Genomic DNA, 13,314 nt, shown 5'->3' on the forward strand with positions numbered 1-13,314 from the left:
AAAAACAAATAAGCCTTGGGGATGTAATATACAGCATAGGAAATATAGTCAGTAATTTTGTGATGGTGTGGTACGGTGTCAGATGGTTGCTGAACTTAGGGTGATCACTTTTTTAGCATAGGGAATATAATCAATAATATGGTAATAACTATGTATAGTGCCAGGTGGGTACTTTTGAATAACTATGATGTATACCTGAAACTAATATAACATTGTATGTTAGTTATATTTTAATAAAAATCTTAAAAAAAAAATCAGAAACAAAACCAGACATACAAAACCTTCAGATGCTGGTATTAATGGAAACAATATAAAATAAAATTACATCTATAAAATATGTTGTATCGCGTACTGCACGACAGGGGCAGTGAGAGAACGAGAGGGGGCTGCAAAGGGTTAAGAAAGAAAAGAAACAGCAGCCAAGAGTTAAATGAGAGCGGGGCCAAGGGTCTCCAGCCTCACAGGACTGAGAGCCCCGATTTGGGCTAACACGCAGCTTTTATTTCTCCACATACCAGGAAGTGGCATTGTTCTCTCCACAGTCTGTGAGTCTCATTTCTGAGAACTTGCTCTTGCCAGATTACCCATGCCTGCAAGCTGCTATTACCGAAAGTCCGCCTGTAGAGATCAGACAAATGCTCTGCCTTCACACACCCATATACATACAGCCCCAGGGAGATAAGATTATTATGCTGAGGACAGATACTATCACAGTATCAGGTCACTTCCCAAGCAGTTTTCAAGAAAGAATGTAGCTACAGAGGTAGAAGACCTCAGTCTCTTGGGGGCGGGTGAGGACCTATGCCCACCTCCATCAGCCCCGAGATTTCTCCTGATGGCCCCCATGCGACTGTGCCTGTCTTAGGTTGTTCCTTCCTCAAGGAATCTTACCTGTCATTGGCTCACCAGCCATCTTTTGGGGCCAAACATGAAGATGCAAGGTATATGAGCAGTGTCCTCAAAAGGATCAGTTTAGGGGTAAGCGTGGGGGGACAGACGGCTGGACAGCTGCATGGCAACAATGTTCCTTGTATATTTATTTGTATTCCTATGTATTATGTTTAAAATTGCTGCTTGCAGGCTTTCCCCATCTCTTTCCAAAACTAGTCTGTAGATTAAGGACACACAGCGCCTCCTGCCATTTTCTTTCTGATTCAAGAAGGTTCTAAGGCCTGTCAGCTTCTCTGTGGTCAAGTTGGCAAGGGGCTTAGTGAGAGCCAGGTAGTCTGTCTGCAGTATCTGCTTAATTCCTCAGTATATGTCTCTAGTGTTGATGTATTAAGGCCTTTGAAGGAGGCAAATCTTCTCTTTGACTGTTCCTTGTTTGAGAAATTCAGAAGCACATTCTCTGACCTCTAAATAATAAAAGTAGATACTTACCAGAAAAGGAAAAGTTAAAACAGAACAAAAAACCCTAAACACTTGGGAAACTTTTAAACTGACTAAAAATTACCCCTGGGTTAAAAAGAGAATCAGAAGTGAAATGATAGGCTATATAGAAATGAGCATCTGTGAAGACCTGTGGGAGTTATCCAAGTGGTGTTTGAAGAAAACTTTATAGTTCTAAAATGAATTTTATTAAAGCCCAAAGCATAACATATAAATGAATTAACTCTGAACCTAAGAAACTAGATAAAAGCAACACAATAAATAAAAAAGTGAAAGAGGGGAATTTAAAAACGTGAAAACAGAAGTCAATGAAAATAGGACATTTTAAGATAGATTTAACAGATACACCCAAAATCTAGTTCTTTGAAAAGAACAATAAAATGGGTAAATCTCTGACCAAAAAAAAGGAGAAAATATTTATAAACAATCTTATTCCCTCACACTTCACACCCGCCATATCAGCAAATCCTGTAAGTCCTACCTTTAAAATACATATATTGCTAGCAGTTCTGACCACATAGCAGGTCATTTCTCTCCTCGTAGTGGTCATCCTCAGCATTCTTATTTGGGCAGCACCAGAATCTTCCTGCAGTTATCCTGCAGTCTGTCTGTCGCAAGAGCAGCCTTTCATTAGAATTCTCTAATGCTTTCCCATCAGACTGAGAATAAAATTCAAAGTCTTCACCAGGATCTACCCTTTATAACCTGAGCCCATCTGTCTCTGTGACCTCATCTACCAGTCCTTCTTCCCCTTCTCTGGCCACACTGTCCTTCTTGTTCCTTGAACATTCCAAGCTCGTTCCTGCCTCAGTATTTTTGCAATTGCTTTTACTCTGACCTGGATCTTCATATACATTTTGAAAGATTATCTACTGACTTCATGTGGGTCTCTGTCATCGTCACCCCTTAGAGAAACCTGCCCTGATCTTATGTATGTAAAAATAGCACCTTATCTCATTTGCTAATCATTACCCTTCTTCATCACATTTTTCACTACTTGAAATTAGATAATGTATTCATTTGTTTACTTATTGTCTGTTTCCCCTCCTGAGATGGCAAAATTTTTGTCTTGCTTTTTTCTTTAACTTCACATCTTTAACACCTAGGATATTGCCGATATATAGTAGAAAATGATAACTATTTGTTGAAGGCAGGAGAACAAAAGAGATCTAATCACAGACATAATGGAGATTAAGAATAAGAGAATATTGCATGTAAATTTTGGCTCAAAAAATTGAAAAATTAGATGAAATTTTTCCAAGAAAAATATAAATTACAGTATTTTAAAATAAGTAGAAATCCATTTAAATGAAATATCTAGAATAGGTAAATCCATAGAAACAGAAAGCAGTTTATTGTTTACCAAGAACTGGCTTCTGAATTCCGGGAAGGTACTATTGGGTTGTCGGAAAAGTCATGACGCATTTTTGCAACGAAAAACAGAAAAAATATGTCATGACTTTTCCGACAACCCAGTATAATTTGCCGTGTATAATGTGCACTTTTAATTATGCATGCGTGTGTGCATGTGTGTGTTACCTTTTTAGATAAACATTCTATATGTCACTTATATTCCTTTTAGTATTTTAATGTCATTTTTTTTTAAATGATTATTCCCTGTCCTTGCTTTATGGAGGCTGTATATTGTATTGTCTCTTGGATTTGAACTATGGTAGATCCTTTTAAAGGGCATCCCTTTCCTTTGATTAGCTGGATTATAAACTTCCCGAGGGAAGGGACTACCTTTTGTCCATTACTTTTTTATTAGCACCTAGGACAGTGCCAGATGCTTGGTAGCATCCAAGTAAATGTTTGCATGGATGCATGCACTCTTTATTTTGTAGCATTTTTAGAAAATATGCCTCATGTTGATATGATATTTATCTGTTTATCACCAGATATAGTATATGGCTTGGCCTTGGCTTTGCCTCTTTCTTTCTTTCGTTCTTCCTTCCTTCCTTCCTTCCTTCCTTCCTTCCTTCCTTCCTTCCTTCCTTCCTTTCTTTCTTTCTTTCTTTCTTTCGCCTCTAGTATGTGCTAATCTGTGTGTAAGTATAAGGATGGCAGAGAACATGACAAACATGGTCTATAGCCTCATGGAACATTTGTATGTTTTAGTGTGGAAGTCAAACATTGTCATTTATTAGTGTTATAAAAGATCAAGAAAAAGGTGTTTAAGTGTTCAGAGTTACAATTGCTGGAGTGAATCTAGTCTGGGGAATGAATAAATATATATATTGACTGGTTAGAAAAGTTAGGTAAGAAATAAAAGATGATCGAACAACTTAGTGACAATGCCAATTTACTGAGCTACAAAATACTGGAGAAGAGTTGTTTAGGAAAGAGGCCTGGAGTGATATTTGGTTATGCAGGTAATAGATGACGGAGTAATGGCAATGGGTGAGCCAGAGAGGGGGAGGGCACGAGAACAGGTTTTTGTTTTTTATGGGAGGATCTTGAACATAGTAATATGCTAATGGAAGGAGCCATTAAAGGAAGAAGTTCAAAATACAGAAGTCAGAATACAAAAGGAAGAATGGGAGGGGGTGTAAAATTCAGAGCAAAGGTAGAGAATTTGACCAGAATACATTTAAATAGGAGGAGAAGGTGTGTGTTAATGGGTTTAAGTTTGTAGGTTTGTTGGTAAGTAGTTGAAGGAATTCTTTCTGATAATTTTAATGGTATATATTTTTCTTTGTGTTACAGGAGCCAACACTGTTAGTTAAGAGTGATGGGAAAAATGGGAGGCCAAAGAATGTTCAGAGGGAGTTAACTAGAGAAAACAGTAGATTGCTGAGCAGTGTGAAAAGGGTCAGCTGAAATTTGCAACTATGGATTTTGAATATATCAGTCTGACCAATAAAGTGACTTTCTCCATTAGTGCTTAGCAGCCCCTTTGTATAGTTGGAATCAGCTTGAATTTTGATTTTGTCTGGTATGTGGAACCAGAGAACAAAGGGGCAAGGGAGTTTGGGATTTTGGTGGGAGAGTGATTGAAATGATACATCAAGGATTCTCATTTAGAGAGAGAGGGGATCTAAAGACCAGAGGAGACTGATGGCTAGGACTTAAGCCTTCATTTTTATGCCATTGGTTGAAACCACTTCCTAAAATCTGGAGTAAAAAAGTTCTACATATGTTTTGTTGTGTTGTTGCATGCCAAGTTTTTATGTGCCCATCTTTCTCTCATAATAAACTTCACACATTGATAAAAAATTTACACCATATCTAAAGAGTTCACAGGACACCACAGAGTCTCATAACTTACTACATAAGGACAACAACATTGGGGTGTGCCGTGGATGTAAAAGGGGTACAGAAACCTAAAACTTAGGCTCAAACCTTGCTATCAACCTATACAATCTTAAAGTTTTCTTGAAGGCCTTCAGCGGTGACCTCCGTTTACAGTCTAGTGTGATAAACATATACTAAATGAATACTAAACAACTGTGTAGTCATTAACTATGTTCTTCTGCCATGTTTTCTTTTAGGTTTTCTGTATAAGAAATTATGCTATCTTTTAGATATTTTTAAAATACACATTTTTAAAAACAAGGATATCTGTTTAACTGCTTAGCATCTCTTCCATTAAAACTAGGTATTTTAAAATATTACCAATTTTTTCTAACATTTCCCTCACATATGCATCATTAACCACTGTATCCTTTCCTGTAATATTTAAACATTTATTTGAAATGTTTAGAAAATATGTGTATGTGTGCATTTCGTTTTCTTAACAAAAATTTCTTTGAAAGGGAAGCTCTAGTTCAGCGGTTCTCAACCTTGCTAATGCCGCAACCCCTTAATACAGTTCCTCATGTTGTGGTGACCCCCAACCATAAAATTATTTTCGTTGCTACTCTATAACTGTAATTTTACTACTGTTATGAATCGTAATGTCAATATCTTTTTGTTTTCCGATGGTCTTAGGCAACCCCTGTGAAAGGGTCGTTCGACCCCCAAAGGGGTCGCAACCCACAGGTTGAGAACCGCTGCTCTAGTTTGATAAATGCTCAAAAATAGGTAGCATTTATTTTAAAGATGTATAGTTTACTTTTCATAGCTACACCAACAAGTTTGTTTTCAAGGCGACTCTGAAGACAATATCCAAATTAATATTGTAGAGAGAATCATAAAAGGAGATTTTGTTGTTTGCCTGGGTAATGAAAGGTCATTCATTCATCATTTGGATCAATGTGCATTCTTGTTTTTGTTATTGGAGTTCTCCAGATAACATCTTAATTTATTACTTTTTCTTAGTACAGTATTTTGTTTTATTATTTAAAACATTTTCTTGGGCCGGCCGAGTGGCTCAGTTGGCTAAGAGCTCGCTTAGGAGCAACAGCTCTGAGCAGCAGGGCTGCAGTTCGGATCCCACATTAAGGGCCAGTGACACTGCGCCATCTATAGCTAAGATGATAAACAACAGCTCGACCTGGAGCTGGGCTGTGTGAGTCTCCAGCGATGGTGTAGGCTGCAGCAGGGCTGCAGTGGACTGCCGTGAGCTACATCAGTGGCTGGCAGCCAGCATGAGTGGCCGGCAGCTGGTGAGAGCTGCCATGAGCCGCCGTGAGCGGCCAACCAATGACCGGCAATGGATTGCCTCACCTGGGAAGAGCACAATGATCATACCAACATGGGCCAGTGAAGTGACGTACTCCACAACTGGACTGAACAAAAAACAGCAATTTGTCTACTGTCTGTTCCCCTACCCCGATTCCCCAATGCTGTTCCCCTCCCCCAATTCCCCAATAAAATCTTAAAAAAACAAAACAAAAACCCCCACATTTTCTTTATATCCTATAGAACTTTAAAAGCATTTTAATTATATAATTTATCTATTAGGCATAATTCTAATATCAAGAAACTCGTTTCTAGAATTGGAAAACAAAGAAAAAAATAAGAATAAGCCAATCCACCACAAAATCAAAAAGGAGAATAAAAAATGCTACCAAACCACTCAAAAGAATATAGAAAAAGAGATTAATGAAAAAATGCTGATTAATAGAATGGAAAATATCCTATAAGAAAAGTTGAAGGAGTACTGTGATTACTTAGCCTGAGTAATGCAGAAGTGTTTAATAGTTCATTTGATTACATTATTATTACATGAGCATTTTAACGAAGGGGGATATTGTGCTCCTGTTTTTGAGTAACAGGATAAGTAAAGGACTTTAGATATCTAGGAGGGATGAACATTGAAAATGAAAATTGATTGTCCACTAATAAAATAGTGCAACAAGATATTGAGATAAGATATCAGTCCCCAGCATTGGTGGACCATTAGGAGGAGAATAGTCAATAGTTTTCCTAATGGTTTAGACCAGGTGTCACAAACATAAAAGCTTAGGGGTCATTAGATAGCATGATGTTCATATCAGTTAAGTACACATGACAATTAGAAATGATTGGGGCCTGAGAATGGATTGTTTGTTATCTTGCCAGAGATGCACTTACCAGGAATTTATTTTGACGATTTCCCCTGAGAGAGGTAACATTTTAAAATTTGGATATAAAATTTGGAAAAGTAGGATAAAATTTAGCCCTATATTACTCTCATAAATCCAATTAAACTGCCATTTCCCACTTAGCTTCAATTTTGTGGCATTTCTATATTAATATTCTATTTCAATAAATTTCCTAGTGGTGTGTTAACTTGAATAAGAAAGTCATTTTACCAAATTGTAACTATGAGATGGATAATTAGCTTTAAATTATATTATGTTTCATTTCATTCTTTATATATTTCAGTCAAGTTTTATAAAATGTTTTAGAACTAGCAAAGAAAAAAATTTCTATACTTCAAAAGTGATCATCAGTATAATTAATTTATCCCACCCATCATCATTTTTTACTTAAATTAACTTCAGAATGTTGTCTTGGAATCATTATTTTGTATACCTGAAACTAATGTATGTCAGTTATACCTCAATAAAAAAGATTAATTTTATGGTATATTTTAAAACAAGTATATTTCACATAAATCCTTATATATAACACAATTTAAGTCTTTCAAATATTAGTGAAGTAAGTACTTATCAAACTTAGAATTTCTTCTTCTCAGTCTCAGAAAGTAAGATTAGGGGGAAAGAAAACTAAGATTAGTTCTCAAGGTGAATATATAAAAGGAATATTTCATAAATGTTTGAAATATTCTTTTTAGGATTCGTCACCATGTTTATCTTCACTGATAAAAAGGGTAACTTATTTTTTGGTATTTACCTTATGTCTTTATGTTTTACATTGTATCTAGTGACCTTGATGAATTCACTTATCAATTCTAATAGTTTATAAATACTTTTAGGTTTTCTAAGTAAATAATCATATTGTCTGTGAAAGTGACACTTTTGTTTCTTCCTTCCCATTCTTTATATTTTATATTTTATGTTCTTACCATTTTGTTCCTGGCTACAACCTCCAGGAACACAAGAGTGCGAATGGTGATAGTAAGTCTCAGGGAATATTTTCAGTCAGTCACCATTAAGTATGATGTTTGCTGTTTTGTTTTTTTTTAAAGATACGCTTTTATAATATTACAGAACTTTTATTTCTACTTTTATACAAGCTTTTAAAAAATTATGAATGACTTGAATTTTATCAATTGCTTTTGATTCATCTGTGGATATGATTTATTTCTCTTGTTAAAGGGGTAAATTATATTGATTTCATGTGTTAAATCATTTTTGCATTTCTGGCTTTAACCCCACCCCTATTTGGTCCTGATTAATAATATTGGGCTGTTGGGAAAGTCATGACGCATTTTTGCAATGAAAACCATAGAAAAATACATCATGGCTTTTCTGACAAGCCAGTGTATTGGTAGATTTGATTTTTGCCACTATTTTGCTTAGGAGTTTGGCATCTGTGTCAATAGAGAGGTGTGTAATAACTTCTCTTGTAATAACCTTGCTGTCTTTTGTTACCAAGATTATGATGTCTTTAGAAAACAAATTTGGAAATGTTCCCTATTTTTCTCTCTGGAACAATTTGTGTAACATTGGTATTATTTCTTCCCTAAATGCTGGTACAATGCATTGTTGAAATTATGTGGGCCTGGTGTTTCCTTTGTGGGAGTGTGTTTTTACCTTACATAAAAAATTTCAAACATACATAAAATTTAACATAATTTTGCAGTTGACACATGTATACCCACCACTTAGAACCTACTGCTAACATTTTGCTATAAATGCTTTATTACCTATCTGTCTTCTCATTCCCTTATCCATTAATGACTTTGTTGAAAACAAATGATATAAGTGTAGGTCTATTTTTGGACTACATACTCTGTTCCATTGAAATGCAACCCTTTTGAAATCATTTTTTGATGCATTTCAAAAAGTAATTGGAGACATCAGCATGCCTTCCTCTAAATATGTAAGCTTTAATATCATTAAGCATAGTTCAGTATTTGTTAACATTATTCTTTTGAGGTAAAATTTACGTGCAATGTGATGCATAAATCTGATGTGAACAGTTGCTAAGTTTTGACAAGTGCGTGCATCTGTGTATCCCAAGCTCCCTCAAGATACAGAATATTGTCATCATCCTGGAAAGTTTCCTCTTGCCTTTTCTCAGTTAATCCTCACACCTACCCTTGAGAGACAAACATTCTGATTTTACCATACCATACATTACTGCATATACTTTTATGTAGTGTTTTATCATTCAGCATATTATATTTTGAGATTTATCTATTTTGTTGCCTATATGAATATTCATACCTTTTTATTGAGTAATATTCCCCTTTATAAAAATCTCAATTTATACATTTTCCTATTGATGGACACCTGGGGTAGTTTTTTACTATTATGAATAAAGCTGCTATGAAAATTGCTGTATTAGTCATTTTTCACACATATGTTTTAATTTCTCCTCCTGGGTAAATACTATGTAAGGGATGGTGTCATACATTAGATGTATGTTTAGTTTTATAATAAACAGCTAGGCTTCTCTCCAAAGCAATTGTACCATTATACTCCTAAAACAATGTATTATGAGTTTCATTTGCTTTCCATCCTGGTCAATATTTGATATTGTTAGGCTTTTTTTTTTTTTTTAAGATTTTTTATTGGGGAATTGGGGGATGGGAACAGTGCTGGGGAATTAGGGGAAGGGGCAGTGTCACTGGCCCTCATATGTGGGATCCGAACCAGGGCCCTCTGGCATCCCAAGCCAGCTCTTAACCATCGCGCCACTCGGCCGGCCTGATATTGTTAGGCTTTTAAAAGTTAGCTCTTCTGGTAGAAGTATAGTGGTAGCTCATGGTAATTTGTATTTCCCGAATGACAAATAGTATTGAGCCCTTTTAATATGTGTATTGGCCATTCATATATCTTCTTTTTAAAAATGTCTATTCAAATCTTTTACTCATTTAAAAATGTCTAGTATTGAGTTGTAGATGTTCTGTATACCTTGGATATCAGTTCTGTATTAGATATATGCTTTGCTAATGATTTCTCCCAATTTGTGACTAGCCTGTTCATTTCTTAACGTTATTTTTTATGAGAAGATTAAAAAATTTTTTTTAATGAAGCCCAAATACATCAGCTTTTTCTTTTATGGTTATTACTTTCTGTGTTCTAAGAACCCTTTGTCTACCTCTAAATAAAGAAGACATTCTCCTACATTTTCTTCTAAAAGAGTTATGATTTTAGCATTTATGTGATGCTTGATGTATTTTGAATTTTCATGTATGGGATAATTGTTTTAAAAAAATGAATATCTACTTGTTCCACCAGCATTTGTTGAAAAGAATTTCTTTTATCTGTTAATGACTTTGTTGAAAACAAATGACGATATAAATGTAGGTCTATTTTGGGACTTCCTATTCTGTTCCATTGAAATACTTGAATACTTTTGCCGGTACCATACTGTCATTACTGGAGCTTTAGAGTAGGTCTTGAATTCAGGTATAAGTGCTCCAGTTTTTTTTTTTTGTGTTTCCAAGACTGTTTTGGATGTTCTGGGCTTTTTGCATTATCCTATGCATTTTAGAATCAGCTTCTCAATTTCTACAAAAAAATGCCGTCTGGAATTTGATTGAGATTGTATTGTCTCTTTAGAACAATAAAGGGAGAATTGACATTTTAACAATTTTGAACCTTCCAATCTATGAACAAGGTATCTCTCCATTTATTTAGATCATCTTTAAAGTTCTTTGCAGTAACTTTTTGCAGTTTTTAGTATCTTTTGTTAAGGATTTTTGAGGCTTGTGTTCATGAGATAATGTGGTTTGAAATTTTTTTCCCTTGTAATCTCTTAGGTTTTGGGATTAAGATCATGCTGTCCTCATATATGTGTTGGGAAGCATTGCTTCTATTTTCTTAAAGATTTTTTTAAAGATTGGTGTTATTTGTTCTTTAAATGTTTGATATTCTTCACCAGTGAAATAACCTGGCTTTGTAGTTTTCTTTGTGGGAAGAATTTTGATAAATTTTTTGATAGTTTTGGTAAATTATATTTTTCAAAGAATTTGTTTCATATAACATTAAATTTAGTGTAAAGTTGTTCATAATATCTTCATATTTTTAAAAAGCCTTTCCTATCTGAAATGATATCCCTTATTTTATTCCTGATATTGGTAATTTCTCTCTTTTTTCCTTGATCAACCTTGCTAGGGATTTATCAGTTTTACTACTTTTCAGAAATACAGTGTATGGCTTTGTTGATTTTATTTATTTTGGACTTGTTTTTTATTTCATTCATTTCTACTCTTTACTCTTTGTTTCCTTCTAATTTGGTTTGATTTGCTCTTTGTTTTTAAACTTTTGAGAGAGAAGCTTACATATTGATTTTTATCCTTCTCTTCTAATACATGCATTTAAGGCATACATTTATTTACGAACATTGCTTTAGTTCCATCCTATGTTTCCATAGGCATGTTTTCATTATTATTCATTGCAAATACTTTAAAATTTCCGTTGTGATTTATTTACTCTTTTTGACTCATGGTTTTTTTTGAAGCATATCACCTAATTTTCAATCAGTAGCAGATTTTCTCGATTTTTAAAAATTATTCCCTTCTAGTTGAATTGCATTGTAGTCAGTCAGAGAGTTACTCTCAAAGACTAAGGTGTTTGAAATTTGTTGAGACTTGTTTTATGACCCAGCACATCGTCTATTTGGTATGTGTTTTGTGTATAGTTTGTGTGTTCTGTTTTTATGCGGAAGAGAGTGCTATGTATATTTATTAGGTTTAGTTTATCAATTGTGTATTTCAAATTTTATATACCTTAGTAAATTTTTTTGTCTGCTTATCTTGTAGCTATTGACAGTGGTGTGTTACTGTCCCATGTGATTATGGATTTGTCTGCATCATCTATTAGTCTTGTATATTTTTGTTTTATATAATTTTAAGCTTTGTAATTGGGTCCATTCAGATTTAGAATTATGATATCTTGTTGGTAGGACTTTTTCATTATTATGAAATGTCTTTATCTCTAGCAATGCTTATTGTCTTAAATCTGCTTTGTCTGATATTGACATATCTATTCCAGCTTCCTTTAATTGGTTTTTGAATGGTGTGTCTTTTCCGATCATTTCATATTCAGTCTTTCTTTCTGTGTAAATAGTCTTTTAGTGGAGTATTTGACATAATAACAGATATAATTTGAGTTTAAAACATATCTTACTAGTTGTTTTATAGTTTAGCCATATGTGCTGTACTTTTTCTCTCACTTATCACCTTCTTTGGTTCAGTCAAATATTTTAATTATTCTTTTTCTCACCTCATTTAGCTTTTAATGGCTGTTATAGAAATTACTACATGAATTTTGAGTTATTCCAGTCAAATGTAAATTATTATATCTGTCAGTCCATTCTGCACAGTGCAGCTATCTTAGAAACTTTAACTCCATTTACCCCACTGATGCCTTTTTGATTATTGTTACCATGCATTTTAAAATCTACATATATTTTAAACTTAACAAGCTAGTAATATTTAATATAGTTTATTCATATGTACCAACATATTTACCATTTCTGTGGCTCTTTTTGCATTTCTATGTTTTTTTTTCTAGTATCATTTTCCTTCTGTAGGATTTTTCATATTTGTTTTACTGATAAATTCTCTTTTTTCTGAAATTACCTTTATTTCATTTTTCAAACGTATTTTTAACTGTGAATAGATTTCTTGATTGGCATCTATTTTCTTTTAGAATTTTTAAGAAGTCATCCCATTGTTTTCTGCCATTCAACAACCTTATCTCTGTGCTTTTGTTGGATATTTTCTGTAAACCTCTGTTCTAGTTCACCTTTGTTCATTTCAATCTGCTGGAGGCACCAAGTACTGACAACACTTTGGGAAATTTTCTGTGAAGAGCAAGGATATAGTAGCGGTAATTAGTTCATGTGGGAATAAAGAGAGAGGCTTGCTTATTTGATTTTGGTTAAGACATACTAACATGTTTATGTTATGATTGGAATGATTCAGTAGCGAGAAAAAAGTTAAAGTTGTATGAGAGAGAAAAGGGAGAAGATTTTTGGATAAAAGTCCTTGAGAAGGTGAGAGAGGACATAATCTAAAGCACAACCGAAAGGATTTTTCTTTGATAAGAGTAGGACATAAAGAGGAAAGGCACTGATTTGTGTATATCAGTAAGTAGTCTTATGAGGTGGAATTCTGGCTTGATCAATGGAGAATATGCAGCTGCTATAAGTTTCTAGACTCTTAAACTTTGGTTGTGTGTTGGGCATATGAGACAATTGTCCAAGAAATAGAGAGTCAAATGAAAAGGTAGAATGTATTTATAGCTACCTAATTCTGTTTTCTTTTTCTGGGTGCCCTCAGTGACATCTACCTTTATCTCTTAGGGTACTCAAAGTAAGGAAATATTTAAATGTTTACTTAAGTTAATTAATTAAATGTTTTTGTCATATAGTTAAAATTTTTGTACTGTATTTTTAAAAACAATTTCTTATACATAA

General features: G+C 34.1%; 1 protein-coding gene across 8 annotated transcripts in view; it reads left to right on the forward strand.

The window, feature by feature from the left end:
• TANC2 (tetratricopeptide repeat, ankyrin repeat and coiled-coil containing 2) overlaps positions 1–13,314 on the forward strand; it is a 302,761-nt gene that overhangs the window by 29,657 nt on the left and 259,790 nt on the right. The window lies entirely within an intron of this gene.

This window comes from Hipposideros armiger, unplaced genomic scaffold, assembly GCF_001890085.2.
Source record: "Hipposideros armiger isolate ML-2016 unplaced genomic scaffold, ASM189008v1 scaffold_34, whole genome shotgun sequence".
Taxonomy (NCBI): domain Eukaryota; kingdom Metazoa; phylum Chordata; class Mammalia; order Chiroptera; family Hipposideridae; genus Hipposideros; species Hipposideros armiger.